This window comes from Anomalospiza imberbis, chromosome 11 (assembly GCF_031753505.1).
Source record: "Anomalospiza imberbis isolate Cuckoo-Finch-1a 21T00152 chromosome 11, ASM3175350v1, whole genome shotgun sequence".
Lineage (NCBI taxonomy): Eukaryota > Metazoa > Chordata > Aves > Passeriformes > Viduidae > Anomalospiza > Anomalospiza imberbis.
The window spans coordinates 21,012,869-21,040,044 of NC_089691.1; the positions used below are offsets into that span (position 1 = coordinate 21,012,869).

General features: G+C 49.0%; 1 protein-coding gene across 2 annotated transcripts in view; it reads left to right on the forward strand.

Annotated features, from left to right (window-relative positions):
• The first annotated feature begins 1,086 nt into the window (after positions 1–1,086).
• The window catches only part of LOC137480881 (contactin-4), a 281,234-nt gene continuing 255,144 nt past the window's right edge, over positions 1,087–27,176 (forward strand). The window contains exon 1 of one of the 2 annotated variants that reach the window (XM_068202332.1): positions 1,087–1,155. The gene's annotated coding sequence lies outside the window, so the exon portion shown is untranslated. The remainder of the gene's footprint in view (positions 1,156–27,176) is intronic. The other variant, XM_068202331.1, reaches the window with a different exon arrangement.

Here is a 27,176-nt window from a genome sequence, read left to right on the forward strand (position 1 = left end):
GAGAGCAACTCCAGAGATAATTAAACATAATAAGGGTTTCACTTAATCCCTCAAAACCCAGGGGAGGCACAGTTAAGACTGAATACCCTCTTTGCACTGCGAGGCGTTTTTTTCGCACAAGCATTTAAGAGCACTTCCCAGGACAGGATTTTGGGACGGGGGAAAGGTAGGTCCCACATTCATTTCTGAGTACTATTTTTTCTTTTTCTGAGTGCCTTTACATTATGCTGCTTATTAAGCCTGTACTCATGACTTTCAAAGCAGTTTGTGGCTCATCATTTGCATTGCAGCAGCAAGCAGAGACCCTGATGAGGGATCCCGAGGAAGGTTTGGGAGCATCCTTGGCCACAGGGATGGGCAGCAGAGCTTGGGAGCAGCCGGGCTGGCACTTAGGTGTGCTGTGCTCTCGGGCTCCTCATCTCCCTGCACAGCACACGCATTTCTCGGACAAGGAGGAACGGGAAGGGGGTGGAAGGAGACGGTGGATGCAAAGGGCTGAGCGAGAGGCTGGCAGAGAGCAGGCAGGTGAAGAGAGGCTCCCTTTAAAGAGCGAAATAATTACAGCAAATCTGGGCTTAAAACCGAAGGGCAACGCGCCGAGGGAAAATAAAAAAAAAAAAAAAAAAATAAATAAAAAAAAAAAAAGCCACGAGCGGTAATTTGGACGTCTGTGGTCTCCCCTAGTGGGACCGGGGCTGGTCGGCGATGGGGAAAAGCGGGGAGCGCGACGGGAACGGGCCGCGGAGCTGCCCGGGGTGCGGGTGGAGCCGCGGGTGCGGGAAGAGCCGCACCTGGGCTGCAGCAAAGCGAGCCGGGGGCAGGGCAGGGCAGGGCAGGGGATGCTGCCCGCGGGGCCGGGGACCGAGCGCTGCCGCACGGCCGCGGGCGGGCACCGGGCGGGCACCGGCGGGGCAGGAAGGGTTAAAGCGGCCGCCGCCGCTCCGCCGCCCGCCCCCCGCGCACGGCGGGGCCGGGGGTGGGGTCTGCGCGGAGCCCGCCCGGCTCCCGCCGCTGCCGCTCAATGCTGCGGCCGCGGGGCTGCGGGAGCCGCGCTCGCCGCGCACCTCGGGGCTGCGGGGGCTGCGGGAGCCGCGCGGGAGCGCCCGCACCCGCGGAGCCGCGCCGGGCCGGGCATGTCCCCCCCTCCCCGCCCAGGTAAGCGCGGCTCGGCACGGCACGGAGAGGAGGCAGGCAGATTTAAAGCGGGGGGGAAATATGAAAAAGAGAAATAGAGAGGGAATTTTTAAGCAGAGCTGCGGCGCGGGGGAAGGAGAGCGCGGGCGGGCTGCGGAGCCGGCGGAGGAGAGGCGCGGCCGGAGGGGCGCGGAGCGCGGTGCCCGCCGGGGTCCCCCCGGTGTCCCCGGAGCGCGGAGATGCCGCGGGGCGCGGAGCCGTGCGCGGGGTCGCGCAGAGCCCGCGGGCGGGGTGGCCGCGGACCACCGGACCCAGAGCGGGCGCATCCCTGAGTGAGAGCCGGAGCATCCCTGAGTGAGAGCGGGCTCATCCCTGAGTGAGAGCGGGCTCATCCCTGAGTGAGAGCGGGCTCATCCCTGAGTGAGAGCCGGAGCATCCCTGAGTGAGAGCCGGAGCATCCCTGAGTGAGAGCGGGCTCATCCCTGAGTGAGAGCCGGAGCATCCCTGAGTGCGAGCCGGAGCATCCCTGAGTGAAAGCCGGAGCATCCCTGAGTAAGAGCGGGCGCATCCCGGAACGCGGCCGCGGGGATGCTCCCGCCAGGCTGCTCCAGGCGCACGCAGAACTTTTTGCCGGCTCCAGCCGCGTTCCCGGCTGGAGTTGAAGATCCTTTTGCTTTCCCCAGGCTGCTGCTGCTCCCGTGTCGTGAGCAACATACCGCAGCGTGTTGTTTTATTTATCCCAGACAGGAACGGCTTGCTTTCGAAACTACAAATTAAAGGATGCTGCTTGCATAACAAGTGGCAATAGTTTGTATCTTACATACTAATTACCCGTCACCTTAATTTAGGCTAAGCCAAACAAGGGCTTTTTTTTCCCAAGGAGGGCTCGTTCGATAGAGCAGTCTGGTGTCTTGGAGCCACGTATTCCTGTCCCCTGGCTGGATTAACGTGGGCAGAGGATTAAGAGCCAGCACGCTGATGAGGCACCCTGGGGTGTGGGGAAGCAGGGGACGTTTGGCTGGAGGCAGAAGTCAGTTTTTGTGGCTGTGCTCGCCCATCCTCCCGTTTCCATGGCTCGGTTCAGGACCTGCATCCCAGCGGATAAATCACCGAGGTGGGAGCAGGGACTGGTGGCAGCTTCTCTTGCGATGGTCGCGGTACTCCGGAGCTCCTTTCCAACGTCCAGTACCCCCTGCCCCGCAGTGGGTGGGTGGCTGGCTGTGCCCCCGTGCTGGCAGGGTGCCCAGGGGGTGCCGTGACCCAGCCCCGTGGCTGTCGGAGCCCCTTCCCTGGTCCCTCTGGCTCCTGCATCAGCTCCAGCCCAGGTGTGCAGGTGATGCTGCAGCCGGGCTCCACAGCCAGCACTGAGCGTGGGGAGCAGGATGATGGTGGGGGCCTGCACTTAATGGGGTACCCCAGAAGCTTTTTCTGCTGCTTTTCTGCCCGGGAAACGGAATTTTTCTTCTTTTCTGGACCTGAGGGAGCAGCATTTTTACCCTGCGTTTGTAAGTCCCTGAAAACTGCTTAAATGGCTCTTGAATAATCCTTCAAAGTCACCTCCCCCCTTTAATCTAATACCAAAAGGACTTACTTTACATGGCTAATTCCTCTTTCCTTGCTGTACAGCCCCATTTAGAGGTGGGGGCTCTAAATGGGCACACTGCTAATTTACCCTTGGCAGCCTGCTGAAGACAATGGCTTCCACTGGTGAGCAGCAATCTCTCCCTCCCGTGCTGAACTCTGGGCACAGCTGACCCCCTCTGACAAGAATTTGGGGGATTTCAGGAAGCATCCCTTTGCAGGAAGCCACCCCAAACTCTGGCTGCGTTTCTAAACCCTCAGAGGCTCTGAGGGTCTCCTGCCCCAAAACCCCACAGCTGTTGGGTGGTGGGAGTGGAGGGAAGCAGGGTGTGCCTGCAGGTAGTTGGAGTTGAATGATCCTGGCAAAACTCTGGAATTGGAAGGATTTTCCCATCCTTCTGCAGTGGAGCTGAGCTCTCTCCCAGCCCGTCTGGCGCTCCCAGAATTTTAAGCTCGTTCTGCTCTCCACAATGACAAAACGTGTGTAGGGAATGTGAATGACGGCAGAGGAGCAGCTCACCTGTGCAGGCAGCCTCCTGGAAAACGGGCTGAGGTGCTGCAGCCTCCAAAGCCTGGCTCTCCATGGGTTAACAGGGATGCTGGGGCTGCCAGCCCCTCACCCGAGCTCGCCAGGGGTGCTGAGGAGGGCAGGTGTGCCTTCAGTGTGCTGGGAGGGGTGAGGTGTCCTCTGCCCTGGGCCACAAGGACACCTCTGCCCGTGGGGTGGGTGTCCCTGAGACCTCGGCCATCCTTCTCCAGGGTGTTCTGCCTTGATTTTCCAGTGTTAATCCCTCCAGTGCTTGATTCCTGCGTGCTGATTTCCAGCCCCTGGCTGAGGAGCTTTAATCCAGAGGGAGGGACAGCGGCCAGCGAGCAGCTGCTGACAACCCACCTTGGCTCCCAAACTTGGACCTCTTCATGCATGAAAGGCTTTCTTGTTGCTATCCAGGTCTTTATTTACTGGAATTGACATTTCCTTGGTTTCAAACTCACTCCTGTGTTACCCCATCAGGGACAGCTGGAAATCAGGGGTGAGCTCACATAAAATTTCTCCCAGAGATGCAAAACTTTGGAGTAATTTTGTAAATATTCTGTTGCCACGTGGTTTATTTACCTTGGCTTCAGGAGTTGACTTTGTCTGACAGTTTTGTGGAGCTGGTTTAAAAAAAGAATATTTGAAACTCGGGGGTAAAGACGAGGCAGAGTGGAGGAAGAATAATACCCATGAGACAGATAGATCACTGCCTTTTTATTTGCTCTTGTGGTCTTGTTTAATTCTGCTTGGTGAGCATTCTGGAGGGGCTGGTTCCCATCAGGGCAGGGTGGACACAGCCCTGGCGCCGAGCAGGCAGCTCCCGGGATGCAGACAGAGCAGGAGAAGCTGCTGCTGCTTAAAAATACTCTGCTGCCTTTGAAAGTTCATAAATCATCACAGGTTTATTTTTAGCCCTGTTAGGATAGAGCAAGTCTGGGGTTTCTTCCCACACCTCCCCTGTGTGGCCTGGAATGACCTGGTGAAGTCTCTGCTGGAGCAGTTCGCTCCCTGCTTTGATGTGGTGCTGACCCGGTGCTCAGCCCCGCTGTCACGCGGAGGATTCAGCTCTCTTTGAAGAGGCTTTGGTGCAACAGTTGGGAATTTTCCTTCCCGTTGGGAGTCCGTGCTGCTTGGTGGGTGAGAGATGTGCAGCCCCTGGCAGGGAGGTAATCGCAAACACGGCGAAGTGCCGTGAATCACCCCAAATCCACAAATGTCAGCTGCCGGGGCTGAGCCTTGCACGCATCTTCACCGCTATCTGCCACCGTGGTTACTCGAGTGCAGATATGGATACCATGACAGGAGTGATTCATTCTTTTTATTATTAGCAAAGCAAATCCGTAATGATGACACCCTGCTGATTTACTGCTTCACGCCAGTGCACAACTCTTCCCTGCCTCCTCCTCCCAGCAGCCACCAAATCTGGGGATGCTCGAAGGAAATGTGTCAAATCTGTGTCAAATCTGCTTCTCACCCTAACACGAATGAGCTTCACACTCCTTATGAACCAAGAGAGCAGTGTTTTGTGCACTAAACAGGGTTCTGAATGTGTGGATGCTGGGAAATAACTCCATTCTTTTCTATTCCCTGGGTGCAGTCATTTTATCTCAATCTGCAGGGTAAAAATCTATCCCAACCCAGCACCAAGAAAAAGAATGAGTTGTTGGGGTGTTTTTAATCAATGAAAGTCAAGGCCTCAGAACCATCAGGGTCAGAGCATTTTGAAAACAATCTGGTGGCTGTCACGGGCAGAGTTCAGCTTTAGGAAGGTGGAGCAGAAGGGGGAAGTTTTGCCTCTGCAGCATAAATTGGGATTTTTGCTTAGGGTTATAATCACAGCACAGATGTATCAGCATGTGGCCTCCAGTGAGGTAAGTGATGCACTTATTGCACTTCAGAAGGACTCAAAAAAAAATCATCTGCAGTCATATTTTCAAAATGGCAGGGATTTATTTTAAAAATTGTGTTAAAGGTCTCAAAAATGAGGTTCTGCCACGTTTGTTGCTTCTATTAATTCTTCCTCAAGCTCCCAGTTGTTCAGCTGCTGATGCTGTATTCCTTGAGGACTTGCTGGAGAAGTCTCAGGTCTGGCCAGACATCCTCATTCCAGTTCTTATCTAGCCAGTACCCAGTTCTGCTGAGATAAATTATAATAAAGATAAAAGAAAAACACCAGGATGGTTCTTCCCCACCTTTTGTCCTCTTTGGGTTTTGGATTCAGTGAGACTCAACCCTCTCATGTGGACTTTCCCCAGTTCTTGGTGAGAGCAAGACGTGCTTGAAAGACCCAGCAGTTAATCTTGGTTTTCTCCAGATTTCCAGGAGCCCCTGAGCTGAGCTGCTCCTAGCTCCAGACTGATTTGCTTTTCCAGGAGTTCTGACAGTGTTGTATCTTTGTTGGCCTCGGGCGAAATCTGTGTTTATCATTTATTTATATGAATGTTTAGCCGAAGAAGAGATGTGGTGTTTAAGGCCAATTTACATAAGGCTTAGCAGGTCATTGCATTTGATTAGAGCCTAAGAAGGGAGCAAAGGACATCCCGGGTGATTGTGGTGGAAAAACCTCTCCTGTGGAGGGGGATTTCATGTCAATGGTGCTGCACAGCAATAACCTACCAGTGTGATTTTAACCCGTCTGTAAGTGCCTTGTTTATCAAACTCCTTTTATTCAGCTCACAGGGCGTTATTCGGGAACACTTCCAGACAACAAAACACATTTGCATCTCTGTGCTCCCAGTGATGGGAGTGTAGAGACCCAAAAACCCATCGGGGAGAGCCCCAGGGCTGCTGGGGCTGCTCAGGGCAGAGCTTTCCCTTTTAGCAGCTCCTGTCAATGATTCCCATCGCTCATTTTTGCTCATTTTGACACCTTTCCAACTAGAGCTGGAGCAGAGAGATCTCTGTCCAGTTTGATCCATGGCCATGGTTTGGGTGATCTCTGCAGAGCACAGGGGGTTCTTGAGCTCACACAAACAGCACTGAGGGACTTTAATCAAATAAGATCTTTTTATTCACTGCTACCTTGCTCAGTGGTCACAGCTCTCTCCTCTTGTCATGAATGAATGGATGAATCTTTTTGGGCTTTGTCTCCCAGTCTTAAAAAAAAAAGCTCCCAGCTTTTTAAAAGAGTTACTTAGCATAAGAGCAGAACATTTGCCTAAGAGGGTTTCAGTCCAAGAACGACTTTTCATATTTAATTGATCTGTATTGTTCAATTAGGGAGATGTATCATGCCCTCTGTTGTGCATGTATAGCTGGAAGCAGAAATGAATGAAATATGAAGCACAGCACAAGAGTGATTTCAGCCTGAATGTGCTGTTAGTGATGCACAGAGCAGGATTTCCACCCGGCCTGGATCTGTGTGAGTAAACAGGGATTGTGTGAATTCATCAGTTACCTTTGCCTTACAAATGAGCCCGAATTGTAACATCTGTTCTTATTCTGCTCAGAACTCAGTAACCTCCTTGTTCTAAATCCTATTTATAAACATCCCCAGCTCCTGAATTAGCTGTCAGGATTATCCCAGTGTGTTGTGCTTGTCTGGGAACAGCTGGATTGCTCTTCTGAGCCTTGCCAGCTTCCCAAACTCAGGTGTGTGCTGAGCATCCCGGCGGCGCCAGGCACACGCAGGAGTGACACGGGTCCCACAGGGTGGCAGCACTCAACCCACAGAGCTGATCCCATGGAGCATCCCGGGGCACTGGGATCTGCTCCACGACCTGGGGCGAGGCGGGACTCAGGGAACACCCTGCTCCATCCCCTGGGATGAGGCAGTGCCCAGGAACACCCTGCTCCATCCCCTGGGATGAGGCAGTGCCCAGGAACACCCTGCTCCATCCCCTGGGATGAGGCAGTGCCCAGGAACACCTTGCTTCATCCCCTGGGATAAGGCAGGACTCAGGAACACCCTGCTCCATCCCCTGGGATGAGGCAGTGCCCAGGAACACCCTGCTCCATCCCCTGGGATAAGGCAGGACCTAGAGAACACCCTGCTCCTTCACCTGGGGTAAGGCAGGACTCAGGAACACCCTGCTCCATCCCCTGGGATGAGGCAGTGCCCAGGAACACCCTGCTCCATCCCCTGGGATAAGGCAGGACTCAGGAACACCCTGCTCCGTGGGCTGGGGTAAGGCAGGACCTAGAGAACACCCTGCTCCTTCACCTGGGGTAAGGCAGGACTCAGGAACACCCTGCTTCTTCACCTGGATTAAGGCAGGACTCAGGAACACCCTGCTCCATGGGCTGGGGTAAGGCAGGATAAGAATTTAGCTGGGATGGGGATTTAACACCTCTAACCCCAATTGCTGCACTATAATTTTCTCAGCATCCCTAATTCTGAGGAATTGACACAAAAATGCATCAAGATTCTCCTTGGAATATCCTGTCATTGGCAGGGCTCTGTGCTCTGTGTCCCCCTTGCTTTCCCCCCGTGCTGTTTTCCCTCTTTCCCTGCCCTGCCGGGTGCAGCAGCTCCTCCCAGGTTTGGCTGACAGGTACAGGGCTTGGCTGGCTCAGCATCACCCTCTGCCTGCTCCTCCCCAGCTCCTTTGGTTTCCTCACAAAATGATCAGGAGAACCAGAGGATTCCCGTGCTGCACCCAGCACATTCCAAGTCCCTGGCTGAAAGTGCTGAGGAATGACTTTAACCCTTGCAGGGCTGTGTGTCCGTGAGCAGAGCGTGCACAGCCTGTCCAGGGAAGCTGTCCTGGGAGTTCTTGGCACAAGGGATCACTGCTCCGTGCCACTCTCCTGCTTGGGGACATTCAAAGGCTTCCTAGGGACGTACACGTGTCCTACAAGGAGAGCTTGGTGTTAATCCAGTTCCTAAATCCGCGTGCTGAGTTTTCATGGGATCAGGCAGGGGGCTGTGGGCAAGGAGGATGGAAGGAACTGAACTTCCTTCCCTCTCTGTCCTCAGCACAGAAAAGCCATGGAGCTGCTGGAGCAAATCCGGAGGAGGTCATGGAGCTGCTCCAGGGCTGGAGCCCCTCTGGAACCGGCTGGGAGAGCTGGGGGTGCTCACCTGGAGAGGGGAAAGCTCCAGGGAGAGCTCAGAGCCCCTGCCAGGGGCTCCAGGAGAGCGGGAGAGGGACTGGGAACAAGGGAGGGAAGGACAGGGAATGGCTCCCATTGCCAGAGGGCAGGGATGGATGGGATATTGGGAATAAATTTGAGGGGTGGGGAGGGGTTGGAATTCCCAGAGAAGCTGTGGCTGCCCTGGAAGTGTCCAAAGCCAGGTTTGGAGCAGGCTGGGGCAGTGGAAGGTGTCCCTGCCCAGGGCAGGGGTGGGATGGGATGAGAATTAATGCCCCTTTCAACCCAAACAATTCCATGATTCTATGATGATCTCTGCTGCCACAACAACATTTCCATGTTGTTTCCCAACCCTTTTCCACATTGTTCCCCGTGGGAAAAGCAGGTGTGGAGCAACACCAGGAGTGAGGCTGGGGCTCTCCCAGGGAGCAGCAGCAATGTGCTGGATGAGCCAGAGAATTCCTCGGGTGAATTCAGTGTTTAATGGGTCTCTTCTAATTGCTGATTTAGGAAAGAAACACTGGCCAATACATCTGAGAAGGGAGAGTGCAGAACACGGCTTGACTCAATATTTTCTCTAGTCAAGTGGAAAAAAGGAAGCCTCATATAAAAAAGCTGGAAAGGTCAAACTAATTTGTACTTGTGTGATAATGGGTAATACCTCTATTGTTTATGAAGCCTGCAGAACCCTTCCTGTGCTAAGCACTGTCATCTATCTGATGGTGATTTGGAGAAATTAAAAACGAAGTAGCAATTGTTCCACCCTCTGCGTGCCTTAATCTGCTTTGGGCGAGGATCCCTTTGAACAGTTCCGTGCTCTTTATAAATGAGTTGAGGTGAAATTTGCTCACTTCTCTTCTTGACTGCTGTGGCTGAAGGAAGGAGATGGTTTTAAATAAAAAAAAGAAAAAAAAAATTAAAAAAAATATTTATACTGAGGTTGAGAAGAAAAACACTCACAGAGTGAAACCCAGCCTGTGTCTTGCTGTTTAAGCATTCTGCCCATGTTCCCCTGGTTCTTTATTTTGCTGCAGTGTTTTCTGTTCATTTACTAGGGTAAGTGGGAATTTTATATGCATGTCCATCTCCTGCTATTCAAACTGGGATTGGCGAGCTCCTAATGCCCCACAGTGCTGCCTCGCTTATCCAGGTGGATTTGCAGCTCCTTTTAGCAGCCACTGGGAGTTGTGCGAATTTTCCTGGGATTCTGGTTCCTTTCCAGGGATAGTTTCCATTGCATCATTTCCCAGGGAACAACAGGGAGCTGTGTGGGGAGTCCCTCCTGCCTCGTGCTCAGCACCAAGTGTGAGTTCCAGAGGAATTCATTTGCCAGGCTTATCGCTGAGACATTTAATATCTGGAATGATTTAGGAGATCAAATTCTGGAGTTCTGGGCTGGCTGTAGCTGCATCTGTCATTGTTGCAGAACCTTGACAGAGAACAAAAGGTGCTGCAGGGAACCATAACTCACCCAGCAAATTAATGGGTTCCCAGCCCTGCTTGCTCAGCTAAATGGAGCTTGGGAGCTGTGTGGTCTCACTGGCCAAGGGTTTTCCACAAAAACTGTGTGGCTTTGGAGCAGGCATTCCCAGAGGGATGGAGAGAGCACAGCCCTCCTGCCAGCTGGCTGGGGCTGCTGCTTTCCACTCCCGCTGAAAGTGGGGATAAAACCCCTGCAGCTCCCTGAGAGCTCTTCTGGGAACATGATGCAATTGTTTTAAAAGATTGTTTTTTAAAGGGGGTCCACAAAAAAATGGTTTGGTTGAGAAAATGTCATCAGTTTTGATGATGTCACACTGTGAGGGATGCTCACAGGTCACCAACCACCAGTGGTCATTTTTGCCACTGGGAAGGAAGATGCACTGTGAGGAGATGTTTGATCACCTTCCAATTAGCAGGAAGTACTGGAATGTCCCTGGAGGGATTTAAAGGCTGTGTGGAAGTGGCACATGGGGACATGGGTGAGCAGCGGCCTTGGCTGTGCTGGGAAATGGTTGGACTTTATGGTTTTAGAGGGTTTTTCCAACTGGAATTCTGTGGCAGGTCATCTCCCTGGCCATAATTTTGCTCTTACTCTTTTTTCCTGATTCTGCCTCTCTTGCTGGAGGATGATCCCAGCTCCTGAGAAGGTTCCAGTCCTCTCTGAGTTGCCAGATTCCTTGGCCTGGTGGTGGGCAGGGCGTAGCTGAGGAATTTGGGATGAAGAGAGGTGATGTTCTGACCTCACACCTGGGTTGTGTTCTGAGGCAGTGGCAGGGTGACCAGCATCTCCTGGAACTTGGGTTTTGGGAATTACCAAGCCCTTCATGGTGTAATTGGTACCTTTGGAAAATGGCTTCATCACCCTGCAGGGCTTGGAGGTTAAAGGGGTGGGTGGGGTGCCCAGGGGGTTGGAGGCACCAAAGGGGCCCCAGAAAATGTGCCGAGCTGGGGATCTGCTCTGCACCACCCCTGCAGGGTTTGGCCATGTCAGCAGCTCTGTGAGCCCTGGCCTCACACTTCTGGAGCTTAAAATGGCTCTGCAGCACCGGGCAGATCCAGGCCCAGAGAAGTCAGGAAGTTCAGAGGTTTCTGGTGTAAATCTGTAGTTCTGTGGCCCAGCCAGTGCTCCCAGCCGTTCCCAGTTTATCCCCAGACTGCTCCCATAGCCAGCCTGCCATCAGCACTCACTCTATCTCAGAGCCATTTCATTATCAGGATTATTATTGTATTTTTGAGCCATTACCTAAAATATGGAACCACTGCCCCTAGAAAAGTGGATTATCCTTTCCTCAATAACTAATTTTATTTCACTCAGGAAAATTTGAATCAGATTTCTGAAACATTGCCACTAAGCAGCTTTCTAAGCAGAGTTGCAGTGCATGACCAAATTAAATCCGTGTAGGGAGAAAGGAAATGTTGTTGCAAGTGTCCAAAGGAGTTGGAATGAAAATAATCGTACAGATCAAACTTAAATTGAGTCGAGATATCATGGAGGGAGCTCAGCTCTGTACCTGGAAAATCCCATCTGCCAAAAATGAACTTTGGGGTCACATTTTAAAATGGCATTTTGAGTGCTGGACCATCTAGCTGCTCTCCCTGGGATGTCAGCCCTGTGTGAGGCACAGATCTTGCAAAGGGGTCTAAGCTGTGTGAATCTGCTCCATAAAAACAAACAAAACAATTTAAAAAGAAGGTCGGGGAATGCTCCTTGAGGATTTATGAAACCCTTCCCAAGCTGCACCAGCCTGAGGGGGCAGATCTGTATCTGAGTGAATTTTGAGTAAATTTGGCCTAAACTCTGTCCAAACCCAGCATCTCCAGGAGAAAACACCCTGGGAATTCTGCAGTTTGAGGCAGCAGCAGTTGGAACCAAACTGGAGAATGGTTTGACCCTTCTCACTGTAGGCTCTGAATGGGCTTCAAATTCCAGGTGTTAATGGCCCTTGTGGAGTTCTCCTGAGCTGGTTCTGTGCTGTTCTCCTGCAGATGAAGAACTGGGGTGCACAAGACGCTCAGAGATACCGAGAGATTGAAGTTCTGGAATTTCTAGAAAGTTCTACCCACTTTCTTTGAATTTTAGGGTACTGAGCAATTGGAAGAAATAAGTTTATGGCAGAGGAGGAATTTCAGCACTGACTTCTTTCCTTCTCCCCTGTGCATTGCATCATAACTCTGATGCTCAAAAGATTTCATTATTTTTGCACCTGTGGTTTTGCTTTAGATCAGTCTTACCCAGCTCTTGGGATTCAGGGTCTCACTGAATTCTTCCTTTCAAATAACAAATATCTAGGACTGAAAGTGTTTTTTTTTTTTTTAATGCAATCAAATATGATTTAGCTGACAAAAACATTATGAATAGACCCAAGCATTCTCACAGAAATACTTGACAATATCTATACGAAGGTAATGTCATCCATTAGCATTGTGTGAAATATAAAATATCATCCAATATTAAAATCCAACTGCAGTGAATCCTCTGTAACTTTACTGACAGAACCTAAATTTAGGAACTAATTAAATTCCAGGGAACAGAAGAATGCATTTCTCCCCTTCTTGTAAGGACAAAGATTTGGAGTGTTAGCTATACTTCTATTTTTATATCATTGACTAGACTTTTATATAGATATAACTATATACCTGGGGCTTTATTTTAAATTTCTACATCTGTATTTCAGGATCTCTGCTGAGAAGGCCCCAAAGTCCAGCTCAGACCCCTCTGTGAGGGAGCTCTGATGGAGGTGGTTGAGCTCAGGGAGTGAAGGGATAATTCCCTGCCCAGCTAGCTCTGGATCCACCCCCACCATCTGCTCAGAGCAGCCAAAACAACTCATTTCACCCCAAAAGTCAATCCAGGCCTCTTCTTTCCCAGCCATTTCCCTGTCCCAGCCTCTGGCTGTGGAAGATTCCAGCTTTAAGGCTGTGGTGAAATTAAGTGTGGAGCCAGGATCAGGGCCAAACACTTTAAATAATTGATGGACAGCTTGATTTCCTTAGCCTTGCTAAAGTAAACTGAGTTTCAGATGAACAGGAGCTGACTTAGGTGTTTAGTTGGGGAGAAAAAAGCCCTTTGAATTCCACTGATTTCCCCCAGGATTAACTCAGCACTAGGAAAAATAACTTGAGAGGATCTCAGAATGGTTTGTGTTGAAATGGACCTTAAAGATCATCTGATTTCAGGGACAGGGCCATGGTCAGGGACACCTCCCACTGTTCCAGGCTGCTCCAGCCTGGCCTTGGGCACTCCAGGGATCCAGGGGCAGCCACAGCTGCTCTGGGAATTCCATCTCAGCCCCTCCCCACCCTCAGAGGGAAGGATTCCATCCCAACATCCCATATCCTCCTGCCCTCTGGCAGTGGGAAACCATTCCCCTTTGTCCTGCCAATCCAAAATCCAAGCCCTTTTTATTCTGTTCAGGCTCTTTGGATTCTTTTGTAGGAAAAAAAAAAAAAAAAAAAAAAAAAAAAAAAAAAAAAAAAAAAAAAGAGGAATCCCTCTTAAATTAAATTCACAATCTGAAAAGGAGAAAGCAGGAAAGTTGTCTTTGCCGTTTGTGAGCTGAAGATGGCCAAGTGTCCAAAGGCTGTTTTGACTTTTGTGTCATTTTTTGTAAATTTTTAGAAATAAATAACACAACTGGAATAGCTGCACTCCCCATAACACCTGCCAGGGTGTGTGAGACAATGCAAGAGGCAAAAAATTCCAAGTTGCTGACCCAAATATTGTGTAAGTTGAGAAGAAAAGGCAAACAGAGACCAAACAAGCAACAGCAGAAGGAGAAGCAGCTAATGAGCATCCATGGTTTGATTGCTTAATGGGGCTGTGGTCTGGAGGCTGGTGTGGAGGAAGGATGTCCCTGGGACAGGCAGGATGTGCAGGGAAGTGGAATTAGTGCTGCAGAAGGAGCAGGAAATCAGGAAATGTGTCTGTGCTGGAGGGCTCCTCATATTCCACTCCTGCAAATGGCTCCATCTATTAGCTGGAAATAGCAGCGTGGCACACCGGGCAGAGTTAGGCTGGGCTTAGCAGGGAGGAGCCTGAGGAGAGGCAGGGATGTGCTGGGCTTCAGAGGAACTTTCTGCTTTCTGGAAACTTCCCGTGGAGCAGTTCCTTTTGCTGGTGGAATATCAGTGAAACAGGACACTCCTGAGAATTCATTTATGGGGCTGTTTGTTTTCACTAATGACACAAGATACCAGATTCTTTAAAATTCTCAGAGCTACAAAAGTGGTCAGAGCAGCAAATATGCTTTGATCCCAAATGCCTTTTCCCCCTTCTCTCTATTTTTTATAATCCTTTTGCTCTTTGGGTCATATTACAAACTTAAACTCTTCCTTATCCTTTTCTGAATCTGAACTTGTTTAGAAATCATAAAACTGCCTTTGAGGTGGCTCCGATGGCTTTGGGGGTGATGCTGTGGTGCTGGAATGGCTGGGCTGGCTCCAGGGGAGCCTTTCCAGCTCCCAAACCCGATGGCAAATTGGCACAGCCCCTCGGAATCCTTAAAACCCCTCCTGGTGTTCCCAACGCTGCTAGCACAAACACGAAAGCGCTGAGAGGGTTTTTTCAAGCCCAGTATTCCTGGCTGGAAATGAATTGCTGCTGTTGTCACCTCATTCATTATCCTCTTCATGAAGGAATAGGTGATGCAGCTTCTGCTCTGAAGGTCCCCGCTGTGTTCATCTCCTAAGCCACTGTCACTCATCCCCTTCATTTCTGAACCTTATCATTCTGCATTCCAGCTGCTGGGTTTGATCCATCCATCATCTGTCAGGAACTTGTCTCAGACCCTGGGCACCTCCAGATGCATTTTCCGTGCAGGTCCTGCCACAGGAGAGGAATATTGAGCAGGGAGGGTTGGGCAAATCACACACTTGCTCTGTTTCTGCTGTACTTCATCTTCAGGTTAGCCTTTTTCAGCACTTTCCCCCCCCAGAAGAGAAGCTGGGGATTTGTAATGGATGATTTGGGATTTGTGAGGTGTTTGTGAGTTTATTCCTGGGGATTGACAACCACTCCTGTCTCGCACTTTTAAAAAAACACTCAGGCAGAACTCTGTCCCCATTATCCAAATAAATGGAGGGTAAAACTTTGCCCACTTTACTTCTCCAATTGAACTTGATCAAGCTCAGAGAGAGGTTTCCATGGTGCAGTTTCCTTTTTCCAAGGATAACCGTTTCCCTTTGTGTAATTGTGCTATTGTGTTTAATGGTCACTGTTGTGCAGGTTTAGCAGTCACTCCCCACACCTTGGAGCTTGTGAATGAATTTGCATATTTTAAATCAACATTAGCAGGGAAAAATCCAGTATTTGCCCAGGGCTGTTTATGATTTTTTTCATTTTTTAATACTGAAATGCAGGTTATCCTGCAGGATAGCAGTCAGCTGTGTTATTTGATTACTTGGGTATTGATTCCTTACATCACCTGCTCCTTATTCACTGATTATATTTCATTTCTGTTCCCTCTTCTTTTGTAGAAGTACAAAATGAAAACCTGGTAGCAGTTTCTGGCTTTGTTCATTTTCCTCTTCCCTGGTGGAGCCTCATGGATTACATTCCTTGTCTGTTAACCAAGCACTTTTTCTCTGCCTTTCTTCCTGAACAGGAAGATTCTGACTTGGAAGCACTGAACTTATAGTGGGGATTATTTAATAATTTAATAATATAAGGCCATACTTGTAGCTAAGCTTTGTCCAGAGGATGCTCTATCCCTGGAAGTGCCCAAGGCCAGGCTTGGAGCACCTGGGATTGTGGGAGATGTTCCCTGCCCATAGCAGGAGGTGGAATGAGACAGCCTTTAAGATCCCTTCCAACCCAAACCATCCCATAATTCCATGATATTTAACCAGCCAGGATGCAGCTGAATTTCCAGCATCACTTTCTGCATCTTTCCCTTTCCCTGGGCCCCACGAGTGTGACACTCATCACAGCCAGGGAGCCCTGGGACCACACTCAGATTCCCAGGACCCTTCCCTGGCCTGGGCACGGACCTGCCAGGATCCATCTCCTCCCAGTTTGGCATCTTGTCCTTTCCATTCCCTTAGGAGAGAGAAGGTCAGGGTGTCATCCCAAAAGCCTGTTCCTCCTCCAGGACTCCTCCAGCTCATTTTTGGTCGGTGGTGGGAGCTGGAGCCCAGGGATCTGCTCCTCCCTGCCCCTCCCTGCTCTCCACTCCTGCTGGAACGCTGCCTCTTATTGCTTCTTGCATTGTTTCATTTCTGCCCCGTGCTGAAATCCTCCTCTCTTCTTCCATCTGAAGTAATTAATTAGTCCAATTTCCATTTTTAAATTTAACTCGAGCTCGGGAAAAAAATTTGCCAGCCCTGCCAAAGTGCTGACATGTGTTTTATCAGAGATTTCTTGGGGAAGTCTGTAAAAATAATTCCCAGATAAAAGTCAAGTGCAGCGAACTAAATGCTCAGAAAAAATCTGAAGTGGCCCTGAATATTTAGTTTGTGTCAATGAATAATGGAGAATGTGTTCTGGAGGGAAACAGGATGCAAGATTATTATTAGTAGTAGTAGTATTAGTATTATTATTAATTTTTCTTAAACCTCTTGGGTTTGGCCTTGCTGCAGGAGATGCTTAACATGTCTCAAAGCAGTAGTGAGGTCTGGAGGTGAGATTTTGTAGAATACCGTTAACCACCTCAGCTCCTGGTGACCTCACACGTTTGCTGAGCTGGCACCTCGGGGGATGTCACCCCTCGAGAGGGCACAGGTCCCTGACCATGGATTTATGCAGTTACATCACCACTTGCTGTGGCTAAATAAGGAAAAAGTGTGAAAGATCAGGAAGGAAATGACATTCCCAACCTCTGTGTTTAATCTCCAGGTGGCTCCATCCAGAGTCCTCCCACGCTGCCCTCGTTAGAGCTGTCCCTTTAAATGACTGTCACCGTGCCCTGACAACACTTAAACCATTACCTCGTTAAAAATTGCCTGCTTAAAACACATCTCGGGGTGATGTGACAAATGGCTTTCTTCAGTTTAATGTGGGAGAGGAGCTAAATGAGTTAGGAAATGTTAATGTGGCCATGTTCTTCCCAGATAACCAGTTGCCCTTGGGACAGTATCAATAAGTGGCATTTATGTGATATTATGAATGTGTTAATTATGCATAGACAAAGTAACGAGTAAGCAAAGGTCAAGGACAAACGCAGCTCCCCCAGAAACACGCATCAAAGAGCTTCTAATATTTAAGTCATTTCCATTATTGAATATTCAGTGTCATTTAAATTATGTGCATCTTTTTCACTGCTTATTTTTCAGGCCGCAAACTGAGCAACTTCAAGGGCTGTGCAAACGTTTTGTGCCAAAACTCAGCACAACTCCAGCAGTAGCTGGGCTGATTTTCTCCATACCCTGGTGAACTGCCAGGTGGAATTTGGGATTGATTTCCTCTTGGAGATGTAACCTTGTGATGCTTTTTGCTCAAAATTCGAAATGAAGGAAATGGAAACGTGGCCGTGCTGGCTGTTAAACTGCTGAACCTTGAAACTTGATGCAAATCAAAACAAAATGCTCTGGAGACTGTAAATACCCAACTTTGCCCCAGTTCACTGCTCTGCTCCTTACCAATGTGCTTTGAAAAAGAATGGGCTGCAGAGTTCAGCCTTTGCTTTTTACTCCCAGCCATGGGGATAAAGCACTTTTTGGCAGGGAATCTTCTGAAATGCAGCAGATTTTGTGACATGAGGCAAGACAGAACTTAGCTGATCAATACGGCCATTAATTACAATTAAAGGCTCAGCCATGATTTTTACTTTTACATATTGACATCTGGCAAAACAGTTAAAAAGTCAATAAGGGTCTAAAAGTTACTCTCAGCTTACTCAGTGAGGAACAGCAGTGAAGCCTCCTCCGTCTCTCACAGGTGTCTGGAAAAATCTCCCTCCCAAACAAGATGCTGTTCATGTATGAAATATTCATGTTATGACATCAAACCACGCTGCACATTATTTCGGTGCAGTAGGCCAAAATTAGATTCACATTTTATTTTACTTATAAATGCCTGTCAGAGTTGCTAAATCAGTTTGTCTTTGCTGTCTTGAAATGGTGTCAGTTTGAATTTCCTTCACGCTGCATATTGTTTTGGGCAAAGGCACATTCCTTCTCCATCTGAGATGGAGCGCCTTGTGCTCTTGAAACAAAGCTGAGAAAGCCCAATAATTAAGAGTATTTTAAAAAACCCTCTCTGGGGTGGCAGCTTGACCTTTTTTAAGGTGACAGAGAAGCTACCAAATGATGATGCATTGTGATATTTGATTTTCCCCATGTGCAAGTAGCACTTTCTGGGTTATTTAATGGTTGTAGGGTGTATAACACGGCATCCTGGACTCTTGCACTGATGGAAGTAGAGAAAAGCTTTGAGCAGCAGATTCTGAGTTCCTCAGTGCAGCTGAGGAAGAGTCAGATGATTCAGTGGTTGTAACTACCCTGGTCCAGGAGAGATCTGCATCCTTCAGCCTGGACCAGTGGGGCTGAGGAGGAATTAGGGCAGGAAGAGGAATTAGGGGTTTGTCTGAGCTGCCTTAAGGCACAAACCCCAATGAGCAGCCCTCAGCTGGGACTTCATCCCTTAACTCAGCAGGCAGGGGAATTCATTCACTCTTAGCTTTTCTGGGGCTGTGATATCTCATTCATGCATAAATAATCTCATCTTAGTTATCCTGACGCTAAAAAAAGTTTAAAAAGCTGCAGTCCCCAGTCTGTCAGATATTTACATTAGAAATATCCCATCAGAGGAGCTGAAAACATCCATTCTTTTCCTCCCTGTCCCCTGGGTTCCTGTCTCCAGCCTGTGCCTGCGGCTCCATCCCTGCAGGCATCGCTCCCAGCTGTGCCCCAGCTGCTCCAGCCCCAGGGTCTGCCATGGAGGCAGCACAGATCTCCTCACCAGCCGCTTGGGTGGATATTTACACATTTTCTATTATTTAAAACCAGCTTTTGAAACTTTACCCTCCCTGCTTTTCTGCTCTACCCTAAGTGTGCTGCTGAAGGTTTTCATGCAAAAGTGCCGCTGCCTTGTGATTTTTTTGATTTCCCTGGATTTCCCTTGGTCTCTTAGCATAATTATTTTGAGCTAATACCAGCAGATTTGGTGAAGTAGGCATAAATAGTTTGTGTAAAGTAAAGGTGTATTGTTTGTGCAAAGTAGGAGTGCATGGTTTGCTGATGTTGCAGTTTTCATACTTTGAATAACATCACTATAATCCATAATATAACTATGTATAATTAATTTCGTAGAATATGATGCAAAAAAACCCGTAGCAACTGGGGTATAAAGCCTTGGGGTTGCCCTCAGCAGAGGCTGGGGATGTCCTGCAGGTCCAGCCTGGAGCAGAGGCTGGATGAGCCCAGCCCAGCACTGCTCCACAGCGGGAACTGCTGAGGAGCTGCAAGTCCTGCACCCCCTGCTCAGCTCAGCTCTCATCCTCTGCCTCCTCCTTTGGAGATGCCTGAAGTGCCCCTGTGCCTCCTTGACGTGCTCCCAGTTGTTTTCCAGGACCTGCTTTTAAGCTGAAATCCCTCTGCAAAGCTCCCCGAACCCTGGCCAAGCCCCTGCGGCTCCTCCTGAAAAGCGAGGCCCTCGTGATGAGCTCCTGCATTTTCCATTAGGAGAAACCTTCGAAAAATACTTTTTTTCCAAATGATTTCTGGATAGCTGGCAATCTCCTGAATAATTTCTTACACAGAAATAGTTCTTGGAGGTGGTTTGCTCTGGTAACAGCAGCCCTGGAGCAGGTTTGTCACCATTTCCAGCCTGAGGGCCGGTGTTGGATTTCTTGCTCAGGTCACCTCCTTTTTTGTGTGCCTCTGTATTTTCCTGCCTGCCTTTGTGGGTTTTTTTTGGTCTATTCCCTTGGGGTCCGAGAGTCTTTGAGCTTGAACAATGTGACTGATCTGAGCTGTGTTTTAATCCAATGATAAATAGTTAATTTTGGAGGTTTAAGTTGACAGCAAAGCCACCTTGGAGTGTCAGGCTGCCGAGACTTTGGTTTCCTTCTGTGATCAGATAAGGAGCAGATATTTCCTGTAAATCCTCCCACAGTGTTCCAGTCCTACCATTAGAGCATTAAGTCAGATACATGACACCCAATTTCACAGTAATTCCTGAGGAAAAAAGCACATTATATTTTTTTTTAATGGGCTTCCCAGGACTTTGTTTCTTCCTGATGAATATGAATTCCAGCGAGTTCATCTGAATTCTGACCTTTGGATACCCAAAGGTCTGGGAGTTCTGAAGCAAAAATATGGTCTTTAAAATTGTGTGTTCTCCACATGAATGCAGTTCCCATGAAATCCCCGTAGAGTGCAGGGATAAAACTGCTTTAAGTGCTCCAAAATTCATCCGTGTGTTTATTACGAACCACTTACAACTCGTAGAAATATTGTTTGTGTCGACATGACCTGTGCCAACCTTTTCCTCTCCAAATGCCTTTGTGTGGATTGTGTGCTGCCTGTAGGATCATCGCTTCTCTTCATCTCCTTTTCTTCTGACTGCCAAGAAACGCCAGGCAGATCCCAGAAACTTCCCCTAATGTGCTGTTCCAGGCCTTCCCAAGCAACCTGGCTGAATAAATATCCATTGAATAACTGGAGAATGCATTCAGATTCTTTTTATTTTGATTTATGTTCTATCTTCCTACCTGTGCATCTCCCAGAGTAATTGCCAGTTTTCACCTCCTACAGAGAGATATAATAGAGCTGAAGAATGAGGAAAATGTGCTCTGTTTCTCTCTCTCTCTCCCTTTTGTAAGGGAGCCTTTATATTCTCGTGCTCATAATTTGCAAACTGAAAATCAGCACCTCGTTCCCAGCTGGCCTTGCTGGATGGAGCAGTTTGGATGCTTCCTGTGTCCCCTGTCCTTGTGCCACTGTGGACACGCAGCTCACTCCCCTGTGTGACATTTGTGTGTCCCAAATGAACAGGGAGCTGGGAGCCAGTGTGCTCCCCATCCCAGAGCTCATGTCCCCTGTCCCTGAGCTGTCCCAGAGCTGGTGTCCCCTGTCCCAGAGCTGGTGTCCCCTGTCCCAGAGCTGGTGTCCCCTGTCCCAGAACTGGTGTCCCCTATCCCAGAGCTCTTGTCCTCTGTCTCTGAGCTGGTGTTCCCCATTCCAGAGCTGGTGTCCCCTGTCCCAGAGCTCTTGTCCCCTGTCCCAGAGCTGGTGTCCCCTGTCCCAGAACTGGTGTCCCCTATCCCAGAGCTCTTGTCCTCTGTCTCTGAGCTGGTGTTCCCCATTCCAGAGCTGGTGTCCCCTGTCCCAGAGCTCTTGTCCCCTGTCCCAGAGCTGGTGTCCCCTGTCCCAGAGCTGTGCCAGCAGCCCTGGTCACTGCCAGCACTCGGCTCTCCCCGATCACTGTGCCGTGTCCCTGGGATGGGTGGCAGGGTCCTCTCTGTCACCTGGCAGGGGGTGCAGGGTGGTGGCTGCTGTGTGGAGCACCTCAGTGTGTTGGGGAAAGGCTGTGTGAGGTCTGAGAGCCTCCTGAAGCACTGCTGTCGCTGCTCTGCAGGGACCTTTGCTTAATCCCAACAATAATAATGTCACCGGGATGCAGCAGGAGCTCTCCATCAATTAGTGCAGTCATGCTTCTAACGAGCCATTGCTAATGACACGTGTTTAACCCCCAGGTGACACAGCCCAGCTAGCTGTGTGACCTGCAGGTCCCAGACACTATCGTGTTGTATTTTGTAAGCAAAAAATGTAATATTAATCGAGATTTCCAGTTGAGTGGCCCTGTCTTCTGCACTAAGGTTCCTCCCTGGATTGAACAAACTGCACAAGGACAGCACTGCAGGTCTGCAATGTCTGGGTTGGAGGGGACCTTAAAGCCCCTCCAGTGCCACCCCTGCCATGGGCAGGGACACCTTCCACTGTCCCAGGGTGCTCCAAGCCCCGTCCAGCCTGGCCCTCATCTTCCAGCTGATCCCTGATGCCTCAGGTTTTTCCTTTTCTATTTTTCACATTCTGTGCTGCTTTAGTGTGCGGGTCTGGGCTGCACATCAGGGGATGGTGAGCTCTCTGCACAGAGCAGGGAGACAAAACAATTCCTTCTCCAGCTGGGCACCAAGGACAAATGATCCAAACCTCAGGCCCAAGAGCACAAACAACGTGGGCTGGAGAGAGAAAAACAAGCAGGATGGGACTGCATGGGCTAAAGCTGGAATGGGACAATGAACTCCAATGTGCCAATGGAGCAGAGCTGATCACAGTGAGAGCCCCCGGGAGCGCTCGTGCATTTTGGGACCATTTGGGTTCATCTTGGGTGCAGCCCTGGCTGGGCTCTGGTGCTGCCCAAGGTGGATCCATGGAGGAGATCCTTTGAATAAATCCCTGCTTTATTCTGTGACTCTGCCTAGCCTCCGTTCTAGGGCAGCCTTCACTTCAAGAAAATAAAACCTTTTCTTGTGATCCTTCCATTCCCACATGGAGCAAAACTCAAGCTCCAGGTGAGCTGTTGTGCTGCTCACTGGGGGGGTTCCTCAACTCCCTCCTTCCCTGTGGTCATGACCCTGGCCTGGGGACTCTCACTGCCATGTCTGTGACCCCTCTCTCTCTGCTGGGTTAGGTCGAGGTTAGTTTAGACTTTGAATTTAATCTCAGTTCAGTTCCCTGCAGCATCAAGACCCAGCCTGACCTGTGTACCTTTGATGACCCTTCCAGCTCAGGATATTCTGTGAAGATCCCCCAGGCTTAGGCTGGGAGGAGTGTGGTGGTAAAGCACAGGGAATACACAAGGAAAAACATATAAATGGCATATAAATGACATAAATACACAGGGAAAAACATTCACATGGCAGAAAATATTTTAAAGCTATTGGAGGATTTGGTTTGGATTTATAAATTACCGAAAAAAAAAAAAAAAGCGTAATACAGTTATAAGTTTGAAATAACAACTTTTCTCCTGCCAAAATGGCATGTTATGTGAGCCCATGATAATCCTGCATCATTGTGGCTCCCAGCAGGAAAAAAATACTTATAAAATTACCCTTCTACTTAAAATTCACTCTCTGAACACCCTGAAAATCCTCAAGATCTCACGTAGGGATGCATTCAGTGCTGCTTGAGAGAGATTGCTCAAGGTTGTCCAGTCTTTGAGCACTTTCCATTGGATCTATTTGTGTGTCATTGTGGGATGTAAGAACCTCAGAAACAATTAAGACCTCAGTTTCTAATAACCCTTCTGGCACCATTTATACCTTTATCAAGGAAGCAATAAAAAATTAGCCATTTAGGCTACCAAATTGGCCTCTTTTTGCACTGCGCAGTTGTAGTTTTAATCAGTACATGCCTTTACAACCCTAGGAGAAATTCATTATTTTCTGTAGCCACAGCATGGTGTCCTTTCTCCTTCCACTTAGACTACATTTCTTGCCATTTGCAGGATAAAGTTTGAAAAGTTTAATTACAGAATGAAAAAAAAAAGGGGTCATAAAGCAGAAAAAAACCCAACAACCTCAAGTCATGTAGATTTATGTTCTAAATGGTTTGAGGCTGGCCACGATGTTCTGAGGGATTGTATGAAAGGATAGGTTGCTGCTCTCTTCCTGCATTGTACTGCCACATAACTGCCTAATTTGGCATTAATTAAGTGTTAATTTATCTGCAGGAGATTTGGCTTTTAGGTCAGGTGCATTTAAGCCGAACTCTCCCCTCATCGGTTGTGACAGCAGGGCTAAAACCAAGCCTTGAGTCAGGATTAGTGACCACAAAGCCGAGCCTAGGAACTGCTCCACATCATCCCAAATCAGCCCAAGAGCCAGAGAATGAGTAATAAAACCCATCCTCAATGCGAGGAGAAATAAACATCATTACAAGGTCAGCGCTGCTAAATTGCTCTCCTCGCTGTATTATCAGAAAGTAATGAGAAACACCTTCAGCCTCAAAGAGGAGTCAATAGAAAATCAGCAAACAGCCACTGCAGACATCCTTTTATTCCAGCGGCAGCCAGGGATGAGTTCCGGGATAACCCAAACCCCGCCAGGCACGCACAACCTTTGGGGAAAGGACAAACACATCCCAGCCGTCAGCCAAGCCACCCACTGCTGTTATGTTATGAAGAGAGGGTAGATTTGCCTCTGCGTGTTGGTGAAATAATGAAAAAATCCCGGGATTTGGAAGGTGTAAAATTGCAGAGAATTTCTGCTCCTAGTCGAGCCGCCGCACGCGTGGCGGTGAGCGGGGTGGCGGATTGAGCTCCGAGGAGAGGGAATGAGGAACGCCAGTGGAGAGAAGGGTGTGGAAATCCATCTCTCCAGAGCTAACCACAACTCCCTGTCCTACTGCCAGCGGTGGGGAGAGTGTTCCAGGATGGGAATGAGAGGATAATGATGTCGGAAATCACAGCAAAGGGGGCATGTGGAGAAGAGGAGGCTCAGAGGTGACCTTATTGCTCTCCACAACTCCCTGAAGGGAGGCTGCAGACAGCTGGGGTCGGTCTCTTCCACCGGGCAGCACTGACAGAACAAGAGGACACAGCCTCAGGCTGCGTCAGGGAAGGTACAGGTTGGATATTAGGAAGAAATTTTTCACCAAAAGAATAATAAAGCACTGGAATTGTCTTCCCAGGGAGGTGGTGGAATCCCCATCTCTGGATGTGTTTAAAAAAGACTGGACATGGCATTGGTGCTGTAGTCTAGTTGAGGTGTCAGGGCACAGGTTGGACTGGATGATCTCAGAGGTCTCTTCCAACCTCATTATTCTGTGATTCTCTGATTCTGTGATGCTGTGTGCTGACTCAGAGCACTGTCACCTCCTGTCCGCCTCTGTCACCCCGTGCCACCTGTCACACAGCGCTTTACCCACGGATGGGGGGGAAACTCAGGGATTAACTCTCGGCCAATAGAGCATTCCAAGTGTAATCGCTCTAATTTGCAATGGTAAACCTCCCGTTATCAATTAATTTACATTGTACAAAGAACTATCTGATTATCTGTGCACGGAGCTGTATTTACGCTGCAATTTGATTGAGTAATTAGCTCGTAATTGCGGAGGGTTATTTATAGCCAAGAAAGGGGTACATTTATGAGTAGTTAAAATAATTGCAGTCTTTTGAGAGCGAATCTTTTGACTTTTCCTCCTTTTGGATGCATCTAACAGTTTGTCTGGCCAAAATTGTTGTCTGGGCAAAGCTGGAACTGCTTGGGTTGGGTTTGCTTAACTTTCATGTACCATTTAAAAGCATTTCCTCTGCCTCCCAGTCATACCCTCCTTTAAGAAGGGGATTTGTCGCAGGGCTGGGTGTGTGGAGGATAAATCCCGGAGAGCCGGTGACCTCCGTGCCTGGCATGGATGAACGCTCCCCGTGTAGCAGCTCTAGCACAAAATATTACCCCATTAGAGTAATCCCTGCTCGGGGTGTGCTTTATGAATGCCATCAAGGGCAATGGGGGCTTTCATGTCCAGCGCTAGTGATGATGGTTTTATTCCCCTTGCTGCCATCCTCACCCTCCATCACCCTCCTAGGCTCCACTTCACAGCCACAGCTTTGGCCTGCTAAAAGAAATCCGGTGTTTTCTGTGCTAGCATTGCAGAGGAGCTCTGATTTCCAGCCCAGGGGTTCTGTCCTCGCTGGGAAAGGCTGTGATGTGTCTGCTGGGAAGGCCTGGGATGCTTAGGAGTTCAGCTTTTCTATTTTCCATCTATTTGTACTCCTGCAGTTCTTTAGTGAGTAACTCTCAACTCCACACACAGTGTGAGCTGCTGCTTCCCCATTTTGGGCAGACACAACAATTCCTCTCCAGGCCTGGCAGTCAAGGACACCTCACTGCCTCGGGCCAGAGAGATGGGAACAAAAGTGAGTTGGGGGAGCAAACTTGGGGTCAATGACTTCATTACCTGAAGCTGGAATTGGGAGATTCACCCCCAATATGCAAATAGACCAAACTTATTAAAGTGTGAAAACCTGTAACCCATTGTCAATTTTTGGGTGTAGCCCCTGGGGCTGTCCTAAATGTACCTGAAGGTCCTTCAATAAATAAACTGCTTTTTATTCCCTTCATTCTGTCTGGCCTCTGTTTTAGGAAGCCCCAGCAAAAGGCATCAGAGAAGGATGTCCCATGCTGCTGCCTGCTCAAGGCCACTTAATCGGCATTTGGGGCTCTCTAATGGGAAGATCTGGGAGGATATTTGGGATTCTGAGTAGCACCAAGGAGCTCTCATGGGATAGTCCCTGTCTCCTGTTGGGCTGGGGTCTGGGTTAGGAGGGGCATTTCCCTGTCCCAGCATTCCCAGCCAGGTGCTGTGGGGTGTTAATGGTGCAGCTGGGCAGGGCTGGGGGGGCTGGCACCCACCTGGGGCAGGGGAGGAGCTCCGCCTGCAGGAGCTCCTTATAGAAGGTGCTGGTGGAGAACCCTAAACTCTGCTGGGCTGAGCCCTGGGGTGGAGCAGAAAGGGCTCCCAGGACCTGTCCCTGCCTTGGTGAGTCAGGGGCACCTCTCAGGAGGTGCTGGGTGGCTTTAGGGAGCTGAGGACGGTGGTAGAGTGAGAATTTTGCTTGAAGGGAGCATCTTTCTGAGGATTAGGGCTTGGTAATTTTTCAGAGGGTCAGGCTCTGTGTTTATTTGTGCCTCTGGTGAGCTCTGTGTCACAGAACTTTAGTTTCCCTACCCTGGTACCTCCTGTGCTTTACCTTCCTCAGTAAAACTGATGTTATTATGTAGAAAATACTTTGGTTTCTTGAAAATGGGGCTCCTGTGAAACCTCTATGTGTGCTGTTGGCCCCAGAAAGGTGTCTCTAATATCTGCTGGTTTTCTCATGGTTGGCAACAATAAGGATTATTTTGTGTTGAGAGCCATCTTGGAGCTGGGTCTGGCTAAGTGGGAACTGCTTTAGGGTTTATTTGCAAACCATGAGCAGCCCATAGTGGTCAGCTGAGTTTTAAAGCTGGTCAGAACCTTGGGGGATATTTTAGTGAACTCCTGATCAAACTACAGAAGCACAATGAGGTGTTTTCCATTGCTGGGCTGTAGAAGCTGTACATAAAGAAGATTCACCCTATGCCATGCAGCCTTACATTGTTTTTCACTGGAGCTTTTGTTTGTGTGTTGTTCCTGTATCTCTCTTCCGTGGCATTTACTGGTTAATTCCTTCCATTCTATTCCATATATTTATGTACTTATTTTTTTATATTTCTATGCATTTTATTAAGCCTATGAAAAGAACACTGAAAAGAAAAAGGAGCAGCTTATCTTTCTTAAATAGCAACTTCTTTTAGACACTGGGGCTGTTTCCCTGTGACTTCATCCATTGCTCAGAGCTCTGGGGATGATGAGCCAGGAGCTTTTTCCCAAAAGAACTCCCTCACACTCGAACTTGGAGATGGCCCAACCTAATTCATGAGCTGCTCTGCCTGTGAGGCCTGAGCAACACCCCTAACGTGGTGCAGAAGTGATCAAATTCGGGTTA